General features: G+C 43.3%; 1 protein-coding gene across 2 annotated transcripts in view; it reads right to left on the reverse strand.

The window, feature by feature from the left end:
- DSCAM (DS cell adhesion molecule) overlaps positions 1 to 18159 on the reverse strand; it is a gene marked incomplete at both ends in the record, with an annotated part of 733341 nt that overhangs the window by 699922 nt on the left and 15260 nt on the right. The gene's annotated exons all lie outside the window — the stretch shown is intronic.

Raw genomic sequence — 18159 nt, forward strand, 5'->3', positions numbered from 1 at the left:
ATCCCACCCCCTTCCCTTTCCCCATTGGTAACAGAAAATTTGTTTTCTATGTCTGTGAGTACGTTTCTGTTTTTTAAATAAGTTGATTTGTATTATTTTTATAGATTCCACATATAAGTGATATGTAATATTTGTCTTTGTCTGACTGACTTCACTTAGTATGATAACCTCTAGGTCCATCCATGTTGCTGCAAATGGCATTATTTCATTCCTTTTTATGGCTGAGTAAAATTCCATTGTATATACATGCCACATCTTCTTTATTCGTTCATCTGTCGATGGACATTTAGGTTGCTTCCATGTCTTGGCTATTGTGAATAGTGCTGCTATGAACATTGGGGTGCATGTATTTTTTTCAAATTACAGTTTTCTCTGGATAGATGCCCAGGAGTGGAATTGATGGACCTGAAGTTTTCTTTAGATGGGGACAAATTACCAAGGGGCAAGAAGCAATACCAGAGTGTTATCACAGCCAGAAATGCTTAGCATTTGACCTCACAAACTGTCTCACCCCAAAGAGCTACTCTTAGTAAGAAACAAACCTTTTCCATTTCACTGCAGGTTCTCAGGTCCAAAACCATCATCCCAGAGTACATGAAAGATGGTGATGGCCCACTCAGTCTTCCCAGGTAACTGCCCCGTGCTCATATCTTCAGATCAGGACACCACATGCTACAACCTGCATGCCCCTAACAGCCAGACAACCATCCTCACCATCACAGCCCTCAACAAGCAATCACACCCAGGGCTCCAGTAACATCTGAATTCCCTCCCACCTCCCGTGCTCTCTTTATGTCTAAATGATTCTTACTCACATGCTTCTGGCATGGCTATTTGTGGGGCACAGAGGGAGAAGATGGAATATGGTTTGGAGTATTAGCTTGAAAAGTGAATTTGAGAATTCCAAGTAGATGCATCTAGAAAATTGAAACTCAGGTTAGAGCTGGATACATTAAGCTATGGCATGCATTTTACCATCCAGGAAAAGAGTAGAGAATAAAGACAGAAGAGAGACTAGGCTTGGGCATCAAGGAATTCTAATGCTGGAAGGCCACGCATGAGCTGGCAAAGCAGACTGAGATAGAGACTAGAAAAACTGGAGAAAGCAGAAGAGGGACGGAAGCTGGAAGCCAAAGGAAGAGACTGGTGCAGTGAGGAATGAGCAGTCATTGGTGCTGAACACGACTGTAAGGATGGAGAACCATCCGCTGCATTTGGCGTGTGGAAGTCACTGGTGACCTTAGAGTAAACTGCTTGAGCGAAGGGAAAGAGCTGAGTGGTGTAGACAGATTGGGTGCTGAGCGACTACAAGGTAAGAACATGGGGCCAGTGACTGTCGACATGTCTCTACAGAAATTTGACTTTGAAGTGTAAAAAGAGAGAAAAGAGGATAGTAGAAAGTGAGGTAAACAACCAAGAGCAAATTTGCATGAAAATGCAGCCAAATATACACTAAAAGTATAACAGAGATGATGGTCAAAGCAGCAGAAGTGAAATGCCCTTTCATTCCACAAAGGGCTAGAGGATGAGTTGATTGTATCTGAATGCACATCTGTTTGACCTAAAGACCATGGTTGGTCAAGAGAACAGAAGTCCATGAGACCAAACATGCAGTCATTAATCTAAATAACTGTGGCACATGAAGAGAGGGGTGTGGGGCAGGCCTGATTCATCGAATCTTTTAGACACTTGCAACTTTCCAGTGGTCACACAGACCCAGCTGAAATTCACCACTGCAGCCAAGCAGCCATAATACCCAAGAGAAAGCCAACAGCAAAGGCCCTAAAAAGCATATGTGACCGGAATGCAACTGGAGTGTGCTGAAAAACAGCTTTATTTGTGCCCCCAAACTAGGGGCTGGGTGTGGCAACTGTGCAGCTCTCCTACACATGGAGAACCGCAGAGCCATGCAGGCTCTTCAACTGTTCCAGTTACACCTCTTAGTATAGTAGAGAAAGGACCAAAGTTAGAAGTGCTGAAATCTCTCCTGAAAAGACATGCTATGAAACAAGAAAGACTGCCTTTTCTCAGTTACATCTAATCGCTGTTTTTTTTTTTCTTTTACATTCTTTTATTTTACAGTCTTTGAAAACTGGTGTGTATTTTACATTTACTTTTTTTTAGTTGATTTACAATTTGTGTTAGTTTCAGGTGTAAAGCAAAGTGAATCCGTTATACATATACATATATTCAGTCTTTTTTAGATTCTTTTCTCATATAGGCCACTGCAGAATATTGAGTAGAGTTCCCTGTGGTATACAGCAGGTCCTTATTAGTTATCTATTTTGTATATAGTAGTGTGTATATATCAATCTCAATCTCCCAATTTATCCCTCTCCCACGTCCACCCTGGTAATCATAAGTTTGTTTCCTACATCTGTAACTCTATTTCTGTTCTGTAAATAAGTTCATTTGGACCATTTTTTTAGATTCCCCATATAAGTGATACCATATGTTATTTATCTTTCTGACTGACTTACTTCACTCAGTATGACAATCTCTAGGTCCACCCATGTTGCTGCAAAAGGCATTATTTCATTCTTTCTATGGCTGATTAATATTCCATTTTATATATGTACCACATCTTCTTTATCTATTCCTCTGTCGATGGACATTTAGGTTGCTTCCATGTCCTGGCTATGGTAAATAGTGATTCAATGAACACTGGGGTGCAAGTAGCTTTTCAAATTATGGTTTTCTCCAGATATATGCCCAGGAGTGGAATTGCTGGACCATATGGTGGCTCTATTTTTAGTTTTTTAAGGAACCTCCATACCGTTCTCCATAGTGATTGCACCAATGTACATTCCCACCAACAGGGCAGGAGAGTTCCCTTTCCTCCCCACCCTCTCTAGCATTTATTGTTTGTAGTCTAATCGCTATTTTAAAAGTTCACATAAAGATGTGCATAGATGAGAATGGGGCTGTTTATCTCTATTGTGTTGGTACCAAAGGCTTAGAAGTAATGCTGACGAATAAACAGTTCACTGATGTTGAGATTTTAGTTAATCTTGGGGGAAGAGGATATAATAGAAGATGACGCTGACCTATAGATGTGATTGCCTTGGAACCACATCCTTGCAGCTGTACAGGTAGAAATAAAAGCACTAGGACCAGAACTTCCCTGGTGGCACAGTGGTTAAGAATCCACCTGCCAATGCAGGGGACATGGGTTCAAGCCCCAGTCTGGGAAGATCCCACATGCCGTGGAGCAACTGAGCCCGTATGCCAAAACTACTGAGCTTGCGCTCTAGAGCCCGCGAGCCACAACTACTGAGCCAGCGTGACACAATTACGGAAGGTCGTGTGCCTAGAGCCCGTGCTCCACAACAAGAGAAGCCCCCACTTGCCGCAACTAGAGAAAGCCCACGTGCGGGAACGAAGACCCAACGCAGCCAAAAATTTAAAAAGGAAAAAGAACACTAGGACCATCCACAAGAGGCATCAAGGCAATCCAGCTAACAGGAGGTAGACCAGATACATGAACGTCCAGGCTTCACATAATGACCTTCGACTATTTAATGGTAATGGAAAATACTGTGAAGGCCTATTGATCTCATATACTTATTAACGGAAAACAGCAATGTGTGAGGTAATTGCAATGTTTAAAAGTGTGATGACAATTTACAGGTTCAAAATAAACACAAAAGAAAGACAAGTACTTAAGAGGATACATATCAACTCTTCTAAACATGACTTGATCTGCTTCGGAAGGAAAATGTCACATGCTACAGCCCGTGACGGAGGCAGGCAGTTAAAACTGACAGTTGAGGGGCTGAGTAGAGAAAAGAGACCTACTGTCACCAGCCACACCCTTCCAGGTGCTCCCAGTTTGCTGGTTTCTAGTTGCCAAGAAAAAAAGCAATCTGAAAGCAACTTCAGTCTAAGCTGTGTTTGTATACCAGGAGGGGCCCATGGGCTGGTCATTTCCTCAGGACAAATAGAAATGGACAGACTGTCACAAGATAAGGCTCTTTGACCCCTGAACAAAGCTCATTTGTTTCAACCAGCAGGCTCCACTCCTGGAGGCCACAACCTGGGCTGACACAGATAACGCTGCAAAGGCGGGCTGCTCCCTCACAGGGACACAAGACCCCATTCAGTGCATCCGAACAAATGCAGGTCCCTTTATCTCCAGGATAAAGCTGGCACCAACCTCTGCTGGGAAAAATTAAAAGACAAAATTTTCCAACACTCATCAAATCTCTTCCACTTAACGAGCACCAACGTCTTCTTGGGCAGCTGCGACGATGTCTGTTTTACAAATGAAATCCTCAGAAACTGGCACTAAAGGCAGTGTGACAGATACTGAGAGACGTTTCTTTTTTCAAGGTATTTTCATTTGCGTTAAGACAGTTTGATTTGATGCTTACAATAACTTCATGGGGTAGACATGGGAAGCACTATGGGCCGGATTTTAGGGATTTGGGTCAAAAATACTGGTCCTGAGTCAGAAGATCTGGGTTCAGACTGAACACCCACCCCAAGTGACCTTGGGCAGTTTCCTCAACCTTCCTGTGGCCCAGTTTGCTCATCTGTAAAGGGCAGAGAACTGGGAAATAAAGGATTTCTGTGAGAGTTAAATGTGGTCATCAAAGATGGTACTACAGTGCCCGGTACAACAGAAGTGCTCCATAGACTGTAACTGTCACTCATACCCATCCTCATCCTTATCACCACAGATGAGGCAACCCGGCCAGATCCCGTAAGACCCAACCAGCAACAGAGGGTGCAGCTCCTGACCCCCAGCCTATCACTTCTTCCAATCTACCATGCAAACAACTTAAAAAAATAGCAAAAAGAATGTTTATGAAAGGGTGGGGCTCTCGTATTAAATGTGCATTTTAAATAAATGCAGGCCGAAGTCCTACAGAGAGAGTGCTCGTGTGGTTTGCAGCTTGGGCAAAGGCGAAGAAAATGATAGTGGTTTGTCCTTAGCTCTCCCCCTCGTTGTGTGATGTGGAATTCAAGACGTCAAGATGCTGGAAGCTTTTTCTGCCTCTGAAACAAAATAATAATAATTTAAAAATTGGGGAGGGGCTTCCCTGGTGGCGCAGTGGTTGAGAGTCCGCCTGCCGATGCAGGGGACACGGGTTCGTGCCCTGGTCCAGGAAGATCCCACATGCTGCAGAGCAGCTGGGCCCATGAGCCATGGCGGCTGAGCCTGCGCTCCACAGCGGGAGAGGCCACAACAGTGAGAGGCCCGCGTACCGCAAAATAAACAAATAAATAAATAAAATAAAAATAAAAATTGGGGAGCGGCGGTTGATCATCTATATCAAGAGGTGCAATGACAGGAGAGAACCTTGGTCATCACTCACATCAGAGACCCTCAGCATCCTCCTAGGTACCACAGTCCTACCCCAGCAGACAGCACTTTGTTATTTTGAAAGCAACACCAACAGGGCTGCCTTCAGAACAAACTTATTTTTTGAGAATATATACCTTGAGTCTTGAGAATATACACGTGTATGCATTTAATTTTTCAGATACTCAATATTTCTGAGTGCTCAAACACACTGAAATTTTCCCAGCATATAACTAGAGTATGTCCAGGAGAAGAAAATAAAAACCACAAATCTCTGCATACTTTCCAGCACTGCTTCTTTCTGAGCATCTCTATTATGTCTTATGCTGAACATTGGAGGTGAATTTCACAGCCTTTAAAATCACTACACTCACTTCTGCAATAGGTAAGGATTGAAACCTCGCAGGCCAAATAACAGGTTACCTTTATTTAAAGATATTCAGTAAATTTGATTTTTTTTTTCCTGGTGCCGACAATTAGGAATACACACTTCCTGTTTCTAAGCAATTTCAGGTTTAATTAGGATCCTCTAAGCCCCATTTGTCTTAACAATTTGACAGCTCCGGCTTCCCCTTCCACACCCACACTTTTCCTCTTTTACACTCTTCCCCACTTGCAGTATTGTATTCTGTGTAAATGCCAGGAGGAAAGGGAAGCAAGCGTAAAAGCAAATCAGATCACTTGTTTCTTCTGTGAACACGCCGCTTTCAAGGCACCTTGGATAAAAGGTTATTTTCCCTTGACTGACAATGATCTCTAAGCTAATTATTAAAGTGTCTCATTTAAATGTGCATGTTTGAGGGGTTTCTATGAGAGTCGGCGATGAAACCCCCTGGAAGAAGAATATGACATCACAGGGAAAATGTGCAGGAGGGCGCCCTGTTTGTCCATTTAAATTAGTTTCATCATCCATAACAAGTGTTTAAAGAGCAGAAAAGCAAGCGTGATGCATAACGCATTGTGTCATGATGCATAATAATTAGGCGTGCTCCACGCCGCCCCACCTCCCAAGACTAAAAAAGCTCTCCGAGTAAGCATTTTGTTCTAAAGGCTTTGACAAAGATGCCACTTAGGGACTTTGAAATTTACAGCCAAGCAATTTGTCATCATTTATATGAGAGAGAAGAAGGTAAAAGGAATAGAATGCCGCACGGTTCATCACTTCACAAACCTCCTGGCGACGGAAGCTCCCAGACCTCCGCTACAGGAAAGCAGCAGCCTGTCCCTGCGGGCGGGACTGCCTGCATGCAGACCCTCCCCATGCCATGCAGTGCTCTCCCTTTAAAAAGAAAACAAGAAAGCCACGTAACGTGTTCATTCCGTGCTGAGACACGAGCAGAATGATTTACTCCTGGACTAGGCCATGTTAGCTGAGGATCTGGTAATAAATTCCCAACATATGTGCTTCTCCAGTTCACCAAGACTGGGGTTGAGGGTGGCAAGGCATTCGAGACATTCTGAATTTTAAAACATCACTTTTAGAAGATACGATAAAATCTAAGATAACACTAAATGTATGTAACGACTAAAACAGTGCTGAACCGAAAAAGAAAACAAACGTTCTTTGGAACGAGACATTGTTACTTTAAAATGACCAATTATTTGGAAAGAAACAGCTTTTTCTGGATGTAGAATAAAATTTAGAGCTGAAGTACAAATACGACATTCCCCCGTTGAAGCGGGAAAGGAAATCAGGATTTGCAATTCAATAAGCCATACACAGCATCCTTCCCCTTCCATCCCCGCTTCATTCAACACTGAGCACCTCCTGTGCTTGGACCACCTCCTTGGACCAGGGCTACCTGTCCAAGAAAACCTAAATGAAGAACAGCACAGAGCAGAAAGGTGCCTAAAGTGATTATTAGGTCTAGCTGGAAAGGGTTCATGGAAATGATTTAATGAGTGAACAATTAATGGAGTCCAAAAGGCAGACTCAAGTAACCAGAAAAATTCTCTTTCAGCTAATTTAACATTTTACCATAATTGAACACAATCGCCTGAAGCCAGGGCTGTGTGCCGGGCTGGAGCCAGGGCTGTGTGCCGGGCTGCACCCAGGGATGAGCACTTTCTGGCTCTGTGTTAATCCTTCCCAGGCGACAGGGAAGTAAGTCCTGGTTGCTAGAACATCTTCCTGGACCTTCACAAAGACCTGGGAGAAAAATGCAAGGACCAAACAAGGTAATATGTGTGTACACGTTTCCAGTCGCAGCCTTATTTAGCATTCATTAGGCCAAGAATTTAAAAACACGGAGCTGGTGTCACATAATTGATCATTCTCACAAACTTGTATTACAATGAACCCACTGCAGTCAACCAAGGAGAGGGTCGTGGGCCATACTGTCTGGGGAGATCACACAAGATCGCATATATACGCCGATCTGCTTTGACCTACATGCTTCTTTCTAATTTCTAATACTCTCCTCCCCATTCATGCATCTGGCATGATGGAAACTGTCTAGAGCCAAGAGGCAGGCCAGCTCGGTTTGAAGCCTAGCTCTGGCCAAATCCTATTCTGTCGTATTGAAAGAGGTCCCTTTACATCTCTCTTCCCTCTCATCTCTCACACAACAGTGTGACAGGTGGTTGTCAAAATCCTTTCCGTTGCTAACAGTCCAAGGTTCCAAGGCTCTGAGGCCTGAATCCTCCAAATGTAGGGAGTCATTGTCAGGAATGTGCTGAGGGGGGTCGGTGAACATTTGTGGAGGAAGATAATGTGTGTTGGGACAGAGAAGTGAAGTTCCCTACATGTGACCGGAAATATAAAAGGAATTTGGGTAACAGATTAGAGTCATAATATATATTGAGAAAAAACAAAACATCATCTTAAAGTTAAACCACAGACCATGAGCAAAGATCAAGAAAGGAAAAACAAGAGTAGGGTCTTTGAGTAAGGGGCACAACGTGGCTGGAGCCCACGTCCTTCCAGGGTTTTATGCCAACATAAACATCAGTGACTTCAGGGGACCTCCCTGGCGGTCCAGTGGTTTAGACTCGGCACTTCCAATGCAAGGGGCTCGGGTTCGGCCACTGGTCGGAGAACTAAGATCCCACATGCTGCGTGGCATGGCCAAAAGAATTAAAAAAAAAAAAATTAGTGACCTCAGAGGTTTGAGTGTGGGAACCAGCACTAATCTCCCGATGAAGCAATCAGCTCTCTAGAACATAATAATAGATCACATTTTACTATGCCTTTAACTTAGTAAATTGCTTCAAAATCTATCAATAATCTAGTACAGCAAATATCTTTAGCCCAACGTAGCAAATGTCTTTAATTTCTTGAATCATCTTCACTGTTTGGATATTGTCACATTGTCATTTTTGACTTTTACATCCTACCGGTCAGGACACTTTCAGTTTTATCCTTTTATCTCTCTTGCACAACCCTTACTCCGTCCCAGGGCTGATCTTCTCATATCACTGGTCACTACAGCAACAGTCCAGCTGAATTTTTACCTTCCCACTTTCCTGTCATTCCTTCATGCCGCTTTCAGAATATCTTTCCAGAAACACCATTCAACAAGTCACCACAGCAGAACGTAAAAAACAGAATCATTCTTTTTAAGATGAGAAAATATGGAGTAGGAAATGGAGGTCTTTCCTTAGGAGATGTCTACTTTAATTAAAGGAAAACAGCAGCAAATCGCTTGGACATTCAGATGGGTTGCTGAGAAAGCTAAAAGACATTGTGTATTTAGAAGTCAGAGGACTAAAATAGAAATCCTATTTGCTGTGAAGGTCTCAGGTAACACTAAATTTGACTAGGTTATACATTTGATCAATAGTAAAGATCATGTTGTTTTCCTTGACACTCCTCATGTAGGTGGGTAAGGACCCTCTTCTGGTCAAATCATCTTAGCACAGATTTTGCCTTTACTCCTTCTATCTGCAATGTGAACCTCTGTGCATGCACAGGTATCAAGGTCTGTGAAACGTACTTGAGAAAATTATGGAAATCATAAAACATGGCTGGTGTGAGAATACCGAGAGGTCGTAAATGTTACCTTTTATAAATCTCTTCATTTCATTCCTTCGTAACCAACAGGGAACACACTGTCATCTTTTCCTGCCTCAAACTAAAACCCTTTATTTACACGTTGTAAAAACTTAGCGCCAGTGCTTCAGCCTCCAGACCACGGCTGTTTGCCACAAGCATGAATCCTGTAGAAGTGTTTCTGACCATTTCTAAATGCCTCACTAGAATGTGAAACTGCATTTTCCCCACTCAGCCTCGCTCTGAGAGTCTTTGAAGGCTTCTTGTTGCAGCCTGAATTTTGTTCCTCAGCCACCTACAGACCCATGGATCAGTCTCCAAATTTACAATACTCACCCCTATTTCCAAGCCTGCAAGCTGCACACACACACACACACACACACACACACACACACACGCACACACACACCATTCCTGCCAACACCCTGACCAGTCCTCAAATTGCTGTCCAGCACTGACCTATGTCCTGTAGGAGTCTGCTGAAGTCACTCCCCTTCCAGGAAGGCTTCCTTGGTTTCAGCTAACAGACCTTGCTCCTTCTTCTATTTTTAAACTAAATGTCTTTTCTGAACCATCAGCAACCCACTTTTTAATTTAACTAAATTAAATTACCCAGTTTATTTCCTTATTTTATTAGTTTATAATACCTCCAATTTAAAAACACCTTGTATATGTCATGATTTCCCACTTAAATGGCCAACTCCTTAAGGACAGAAATCTTTATACTTTTCTTACCTTATTCCATATTCCCAAAGGGCATAAAGTAAGCATAGTAAATATTTTGAGGTTAATTAAGGAACATTCTCCTTCTCAGAAAGCCCATTTATGCTTCAACACATGTTTTATGTTTATGCTGGTTTTATGTTCAGTCCTTAGTAACACTGGTAACATTCTGTCGCTAAGGATCAGCCACTGCAGGTAATGCCCGTCAATCATGATCACAGCTTTTACTCCTTACTCCTCAACTCAATTTGCAGTTTTGAAAACACAACTCTTTATCAGTAAATACAAAAGCAAAGGAGGTTTTAATAAATTTATAAGAAATAATGTTTAATGTAAGGACACAGAGATTGAGTGTGTGCATGAACCAGTGCAGATAGTGAGGACAGAAAGGAAGAAATAAAAGGAAATGAAAAAAAAGAAAGAAATCATATAAGAAACCCTATAAGGTGCACACACAAAAAAATGAGACTGAGAATGCAAAATATGAACTGAGTTGTAGATTATTTTGAGGTTGAAGATATACTAACTGGGATTCTGCTGAATCTAAATTTGACTAGTTTAAGAGACTTTGGAAACTCACAACATGGAACACAGTGTTTAAGTTACATTTTTAACCCCATCATAGATTTCTATGACGCACAGTATATAAATCAGAGAAAATGTTCAGATGATGACATTTTAAATTTGTTGCATGCTAAGGTTAATTTAGTTGCACTGCCTGACAGCAATTATAAATCTCCATTGTGGTGATTACCCCTTCCTTTTCTGGTGACTTTAGAACCCAAACAGGTTCTCACTAAAGGGAACCAAAGTTTAGCTCAATTACCTATAAAGCAACGCATGGTGATAGCTACAGTGGAACCTTAACCCAAATTCACTGTCAATTTTTAATTTTTGTATATTTTACTTTCCAAAGGGATACAAAAGCTATAAGAGAGTAAATTTTTAAATTTTAATTTGTTATTTAATTTCTTATTTGTTGATTTAAGCTGATTAGTTAATCTTTCGGGGTGTGCCCTCTGATTGTGGTCCAGTTTTCAGCATGTTGTGATAACTAAGCTACAGAATGGCTCTTATCACATGCTATAAAATCCCCTGTCAGTGATTCCATTCTGGCATACAGTTTGCAGACAGGCAAATTTCAGTCTCAAGAAAAAAGGACTGAAGTGAAGTAGTATGGGCAGTAATTAAGCAGACATGGCTATAAGCCTATGTATGCCTTTAGTTTACCAGTAAGTTCACATAGTGAGATGCTCCCATGGGGATAACCTAGACTTGACTTTACTCACAGTCAAGCTTGGATTGGCCCCATCCATCTCCCTCTTACCCCATCCCCCGCGTTGGTACCTGATCATCCACCACCATCCTGGTGGCCGAATGCTTCCTTCCTGCACCACTGGAATAGCCTTTGGTTACACGTCCACTGAGTCTCTCTACTCTGCAAACGTTCCTGTGCACCAGAGCCGAAATAATGCATCGGCTGCTCACACGACATTGAGATCATAGTTTTAACACATAACTCTTACATTAAATGTATTTGAATTTGAATGTGAATTCAAATGCATCCATATCCTGCCCCCTGACCTGTTTTCAGATGTATCTTCCACTCTGATGTGCACAGAAACTTAATGGAGCTACTACACGTACCCCACCCCCATCCAGGAACCTCTCTCTCCTCATCTTGACTCTGGGTGATCTCCCTGCTGCCCACCTTGTCCAATCAAACACATACACATCCTTAAAAGTCCAGTTTTGAAACCTCCTTCTCCATGAAGGCCTTCATAAACAATCAGAAGTTCTATCTGCTTCCATAAACGCTACAGAACTTTCTCTGTATGTCCAGCATGGCCATCACTACCATGTCCAGCCTTTTTATAGTTGTAAACTTGTCCTATCTTCCTTGGGACTTTGCCATGACCTATAAAACAGGGGATGGCCTTATTTTTTGCACAATCCTCAGTATAATGATTTTCCATCATTTATTCATTCAACAAATGTTTCTGGAGCAACCTACATGCCAAGCCCTGTTCTAGGATCTGGAGATACTGTGGTGGATGATATAAAATCTCTGATTTCTGGGAGCTTATAGTTTAGTGCATGTAATAGGTGCTCAGTAAACATGTGTTAGAAAATTGCTGAACCAAATATTTTTGTATTTCCCAAAATACCTGTGTTATTTCTATAATTACATAGCTATTTGATGAAGATTTTTTTTAATCAAGATATTTTCATTGTTATGCCTCTAGGAATGGATCAGACTTGAAAATTCTAGGGCATAGGCTTGCTGACCTTTCCATAAATATGAGCATCCAGATCTTCCACATGAAGTAAACCTGGCATACAGGGATGGACTGTCACTCCATCAGGAGAGAAAAAAAATTGAATTAAAGAAAGAGCAATGACTTCAGGCCCATAAGAGTCATACCCCTCTAAACACTCATTATTTAATCATTTATTTGGTAAATACTTATTGGGCATCTGAAGTCTTTAGTAACCCTTCTAGGTGCCCACAATGCAGAGGTGACCATGACAGTCAAGATGATCAACCAACACATCACTATATTATTCCAATACTCATTGCTACTATGAAGAAACACACAGCACAGCAAGGAGACACAGAATTATCCAGGAGGCCACTTTATTTTAGATCCAGTGGGAGGCCTCTCTTAGGAAGTGATATTTGGGCAGAGGCCTGAATGAAGGGAGAAAACAGAGCATAAAAAGGTCTAGGGTAGAGCATTCCAGGAAGGAAAAGTAGTGAGTGACAGCTGTTGATAGAGGCCAAGCTCAGAATGCTGGAGAAACATGCAGGAGGCCAGCGTGGCTGAAGTGGGGGGAGTATGATGTGGGCAGCCAGACTCAGATCTCAGAGGGCCTTTTAGGTACAGTAAGGACTGCTGGGTTTATCTTAGGGAAGACGGGACACCCATACAGGCTTTGAGCAGAGGAGTGGCATGACCTGATTTATAATTTAAAGAGGTCTCTCTGGCTACTGGGTGGACCTCCAACTGCTGAGAGCAGGAGTGGAAGCAGACAGACCAGTTGGCAGGCTGTTGCAGAGACCACTCGAGGCCAGCAAGGAGACTGGCTTGAATTGAAGTGGAGGTGGATGAAACAGTCATATTCTGAGGGCAGAGTCAATAGAACATGCTGGAGGGTTGGATATGAGACGTGAAGGAAAGAGAGTAATCAAAGATGACCCTGAAGTTTTCATCTTGAGCAGAAGAGCTCTAGCGATGCTCAACTTGGAGGGCAAAATCCTGAGACAGGTGCAGGTGTGGGGAGAAGGACCCAGGAATTCTGTTTCAGACAGGTTAGGGTCTGAGAGGCCTGCAAGATCTCTAAAGGGAGATGCTGAATATGCAGCTGGATTTGAGGGCCTGAGTGTGAGCTCGGGGGGAAGTCCTGGATAAAGATGTGAATGTAGATGTCATCAGCATATACATGATATTTAACGCCTCAGCCTAAAGTAAGTCATATAGAGAGAAAAGTGTAGTTGGGAAAGCAAGGGGAGGGGAGAGATGGGGAGAGAAAGGGAGAGAAGAGGGCTAAGGACACAGACTGGGGTACTGCATCATTTACCACTTGATGAGAGAGGAGAAGTTAGCAAAGACAACAAGCAGCAGAAACCAGCGTGGCAGAAGGGAAACCTCAAGAGCGCGACATCCAGGATCCAAGCAAAGGTGTTTCAAGGAAAGAGCGATCTGCCATGTTAAAAGCTGCTGAAAAGTCAAACAAGATGAAGACTAGAAATACAGAGGTCACAGGTGACACTGTCAAAAGCAGATTCAATGGAGTCGTGAAGAGGACACTGATCGGAGAGTATCTAAGAGAGACAGAGAGGTGAAGGCGTAATGTGGACTCCGACAGCCCTAGCCCAACTGTGCCCAGACCGGCTGCTGGTTTCCTGTCTGCAATCAGACAAGTACAGAAATTGACATGCTGCTGCAACTCTCAAGTGCGTGATCTGCACCCTGTGCTCTCGGTGAGTGGGATACAGACAACTTTGCTTGCAGTTGAACTCCCGTGGCGAGCAGCGTGTGCAGCCGCCTGTGCACTCGGCGTGTCCGGCAGGACTTCACATCCATCTGCAGCTGACTGGAAACTGAAAAACGCATCCCACACCTCAGCTAACTTGAGAAACACTAGTATATGCAGCTCTTTCCAGTGATTTTGCTACAAAGAGTGTAAGAGAGTGAGGGAGGTAAAGGAAATGGTGACAAGACTGGGGTTTTTTCTATGTCAGTATGTTTACGGGAGAGATCGTCTGCTGCTGGTGTGTCACCCAGAAGAGAGGAAAACGGGGAGATACTGGAGGATGAGATCGTAAATGTGAAGGCAAAGTCCTCACATGGCTGGGACGTGATGGGATTCTGGACATGGGTGGAGGTCTCTGCCTTCTACGCAGACAGGCCAATGCTCCCACTGCCAGGGGAGGGAAGGCAGTGCATACAGGGATTGTGGTGTAGCACCTGAAATGAAGGTTCAATGTTAAGTGTTGTCTCGACATCTGGCACAATGGGAAGGGCCTCAAATGGCTTATCCACTAGCTCCCCTCTCTCCCTCTGCTCCCCCAAAAGTCCCCTCTAAACGACCCTCCTTCTCAAGGGACCAGGCACAGTGTCTGCTTTTTCCTACGTATCAGGTATTAGTTTCCTGCTAGCCTGTGGAACTATTCAAACGACCCAATCTCATCCTCCTGCAGGAAGCAGGGGGCACCTCCCCCTAGTGATAATACAAAGCTCCTCCCCCAGCCCCTCGTTATTCACTCCGTTCCCAAATGCAACCCCCGTGTGGCCCTGCAGAGCATGGGTGTCCTCCTCACCTGGGCTGTGAGCATACATGACTAAAACACTGCTGTCATTTTCACCTGTCCAGGAACTGGTGTTCAGTCATCCCCATAACTGAATCCCTCCCTCACCAGTGGGGTAAAAAGGGAGCCATCAAAACAGGTATAGACATAAGCAGGCTGATAAACTGAGTGTGTGGGGAGGGAAAGAGATATTCCCGTAGTTTACTTGAGTCTTCTGATATCTTGCTAAGAGAAATGAGGTCATTGACTGAGAGTCTGGAAAGGGAATGGGAGTTTGAGGTTTTGGGAGGAAGGAGGTGTGAAATCCTCTTCCCACAGGAACAGGAAGCAACAGAGCAGTCACGAGGGACTGAGGGCAGAGCTAAGGGCTCACTTGGGGTCTGTGGTCACAACTTAAAATGAGGCCAAGGGACAGGGTATTTCTGAATTGTAAAATGGAGCAAAGAAAGCAAGTAGTGGTGGGACTTGGGGTATTAGACTTTGTAATTTTTGATTCATCATTTGCTTGATTCAATGGATTCACTCAGTTGATGCATGTATAATAGGTCAGGTTTTGAAGGGAAATAAGACAGGCATTATATCAAGTAAGATAGACATTCTACAATAAACTATACAATGAATGGTTTAAATAAATAAATAAATAAATAAAATAAAATGAGACCGATCAGAAGGGCAGTGTGTCGTTTCTGCAGTCCAGCTCCCTTGCTCCGATGAGGCAGTATATAGGCTGGCTTGGGTTTTATCAGGTGGCTCCTAAAGTCTAAAGTCTCTGACACAAGGGGAATCTGGGGCAGACATGCGCACCTGTGTGAAATGGGTCAGAGCGGAAGCTTGCTGGAGCGAAGACACACAGCAATGCCAGCCGTCCGCTGAGGCACAGACAGGTTCCGAGATCACTACAGAGTGTAGCCACCTTGCATTGTCCACTGGGATTTGGAAGGTTTAATTTTTAGTCCAGACAGCAATGGAAGTAGACACAGGACACAGGACACATGCTGCGCCTTGGGAAGAGAAGGTAATCAGTGCTTTGCAACATGGGGCGGGCGGCAGGTGCTTGGTGACATTTTGGTGGCTGAGCATCCAGTCTCAGGAACGAGATTCTAGAAATGTGGTGATTAAAACAAACCGACCCTGACACTTCCAAAACTGTGCTTGCACTGCCACATTCTTCCAGCATCTTCCTTCAAAAAACCTGATGAAAGCATTGTTTGCTCTCTGGCCCATTCCCACTTTCTGGCATAACTCATATTTCCAGCTCCCCAGACAACTACTGCCACTTAAAAGAGCAGGTTTCCCTGGTGGCACAGTGGTTAAGAATCCGCCTGCCAACGCAGGGGACACGGGTTCGAGCCCTGGTCCGGGAAGATCCCACATGCTGCGGAGCAACTAAGCCTGGGCACCACAACTACTGAGCCTGAGCTCTGGAGTCTGCGAGCCACAACTGCTCAAGCCTGCACTCTAGAGCCCGTGCTCCACAACAAGAGAAGCCACCACAATGAGAAGGCCGTGCACCACAACGAAGAGTAGCCCCTGCTCACCGCAGCTAGAGAAAGCCCACGCACAGCAACAAAGACCCAACTCAGCCATAAGTAAATAAGTTAATAAATTAGCTTAAAAAAAAAAAAGAGTGTGTGTGCTCAGGAGCTTGTCAGTGGATGAGGACCGCATGGTAGCCAAGTTCTGGAACTAGATGGCCCAGGGTCACAGCCTGCCTTCACCACTAGCTGGATCTACGACTTTAGAAGAGTTACCTTACCATTGTAAGACTTGATTTCCCCCAAGTGTAAGTGTAAAATGAGGATAATATGAACAAGGATGTCAAAGACTCATTTGAGGATTAAATGAGATGATACAATAAAGCACTTAGCCCAGTTCCTGGCACATATTAAGAGCTCAATCAGTATTAGCAGTTATTATAGTCACATGCATTCAGCGTTCCATAAAAAAGTGACTCTGTAGGCATCTTCATAGCCATAAACTTCAGGTTACTTACTTAGCCAGTAGAGAGGATGCCATACATCTTTTAATCTCTCTTCAGTCAGGCCCTCCTTGGGACCAGAATCCAAAGTTTAAGATATGGCTAATTGGACAGGATTGCAGGAAAATTCCAAAATAGGGGTCTAATGGGGGATCCAGGCCATGACTCGGCTAGAAGCTCATACTAATGAACCCTAGGCAGTGTGTTTAGTGCAAGGAGGTCACCCAGACAATAAACAGAGCTCCATGACCTTGCAACCACCAGCTAAGGGAAGCCTAGGCCATCCCACCTCTGAGGGCTCACAGAGCTGTTTCATAACACCTGGACAATGGAATTTCCTACACTCCATAGAAGACAAATATGTCATGTGTGCATAAGTGGTCTGCATACTACCTAAATGTCAGAGAACAATAAGAATGTTACCACCACATGGTACATATGCGCACACACACACATGCATGCACACATAGGTATTACTCTTATCATACGAACTTCCATTCAAGCTCAAGATGTAAGACTGTCTAAGTAGTATTTTCTAAACTCTTCAAGATATGTGTCCCGTGGATACTTCAGTGAAATAATTCAGCTGCAATGACAAGATTCAGATGTGTAGGCACAAAACTGATTTGTGTCTTTTTCATAAGAGCCTCAACTGATACGGAACTCACATCTAATTTCAGTCTCCAATTCCCAATTGCAAAAACATTTTTTATTCTATATTTTGGCATTGAGAAAATCGTGTTCAGTTGAGGACAAATGAAATATAATGCAGGGAACCCTCCTGCACTGTTGGTGGGAATGTAAATTGATACAGCCACTATGGAGAACAGTATGGAGGTTCCTTAAAAAACTAAAAATAGAACTACCATATGATCCAGCAATCCCACTACTGGGCATATAGCCAGAGAAAACCATAATTCAAAAAGACACATGAACCCAAATGTTCATTACAGCACTGTTAACAACAACCAGGTCATGGAAGCAACCTAAATGCCCATCGACAGACGAATGGATAAAGAAGATGTGGTACATATATACAATGGAATATTACTCAGCCATAAAAAGGAATGAAATTGGGTCATTTGTAGAGATGTGGATGGACCTGGAGACTGTCATACAGAGTGAAGTAAGTCAGAAAGAGAAAAACAAATATCGTTTATTAATGCATATATGTGTAATCTAGAAAAATGGTACAGATGAACCGGTTTGCAAGGCAGAAATAGAGACACAGACATAGAGAACAAACATATGGACACCAAGGGGGAAAAGCGGGGGTGGGGTGGTGGTGGTGGGATGAATTGGGAGATTGGGATTGACATATATACACTAATATGTATAAAATAGAT

This window comes from Hyperoodon ampullatus (assembly GCF_949752795.1).
Source record: "Hyperoodon ampullatus genome assembly, chromosome: 5".
Lineage (NCBI taxonomy): Eukaryota > Metazoa > Chordata > Mammalia > Artiodactyla > Ziphiidae > Hyperoodon > Hyperoodon ampullatus.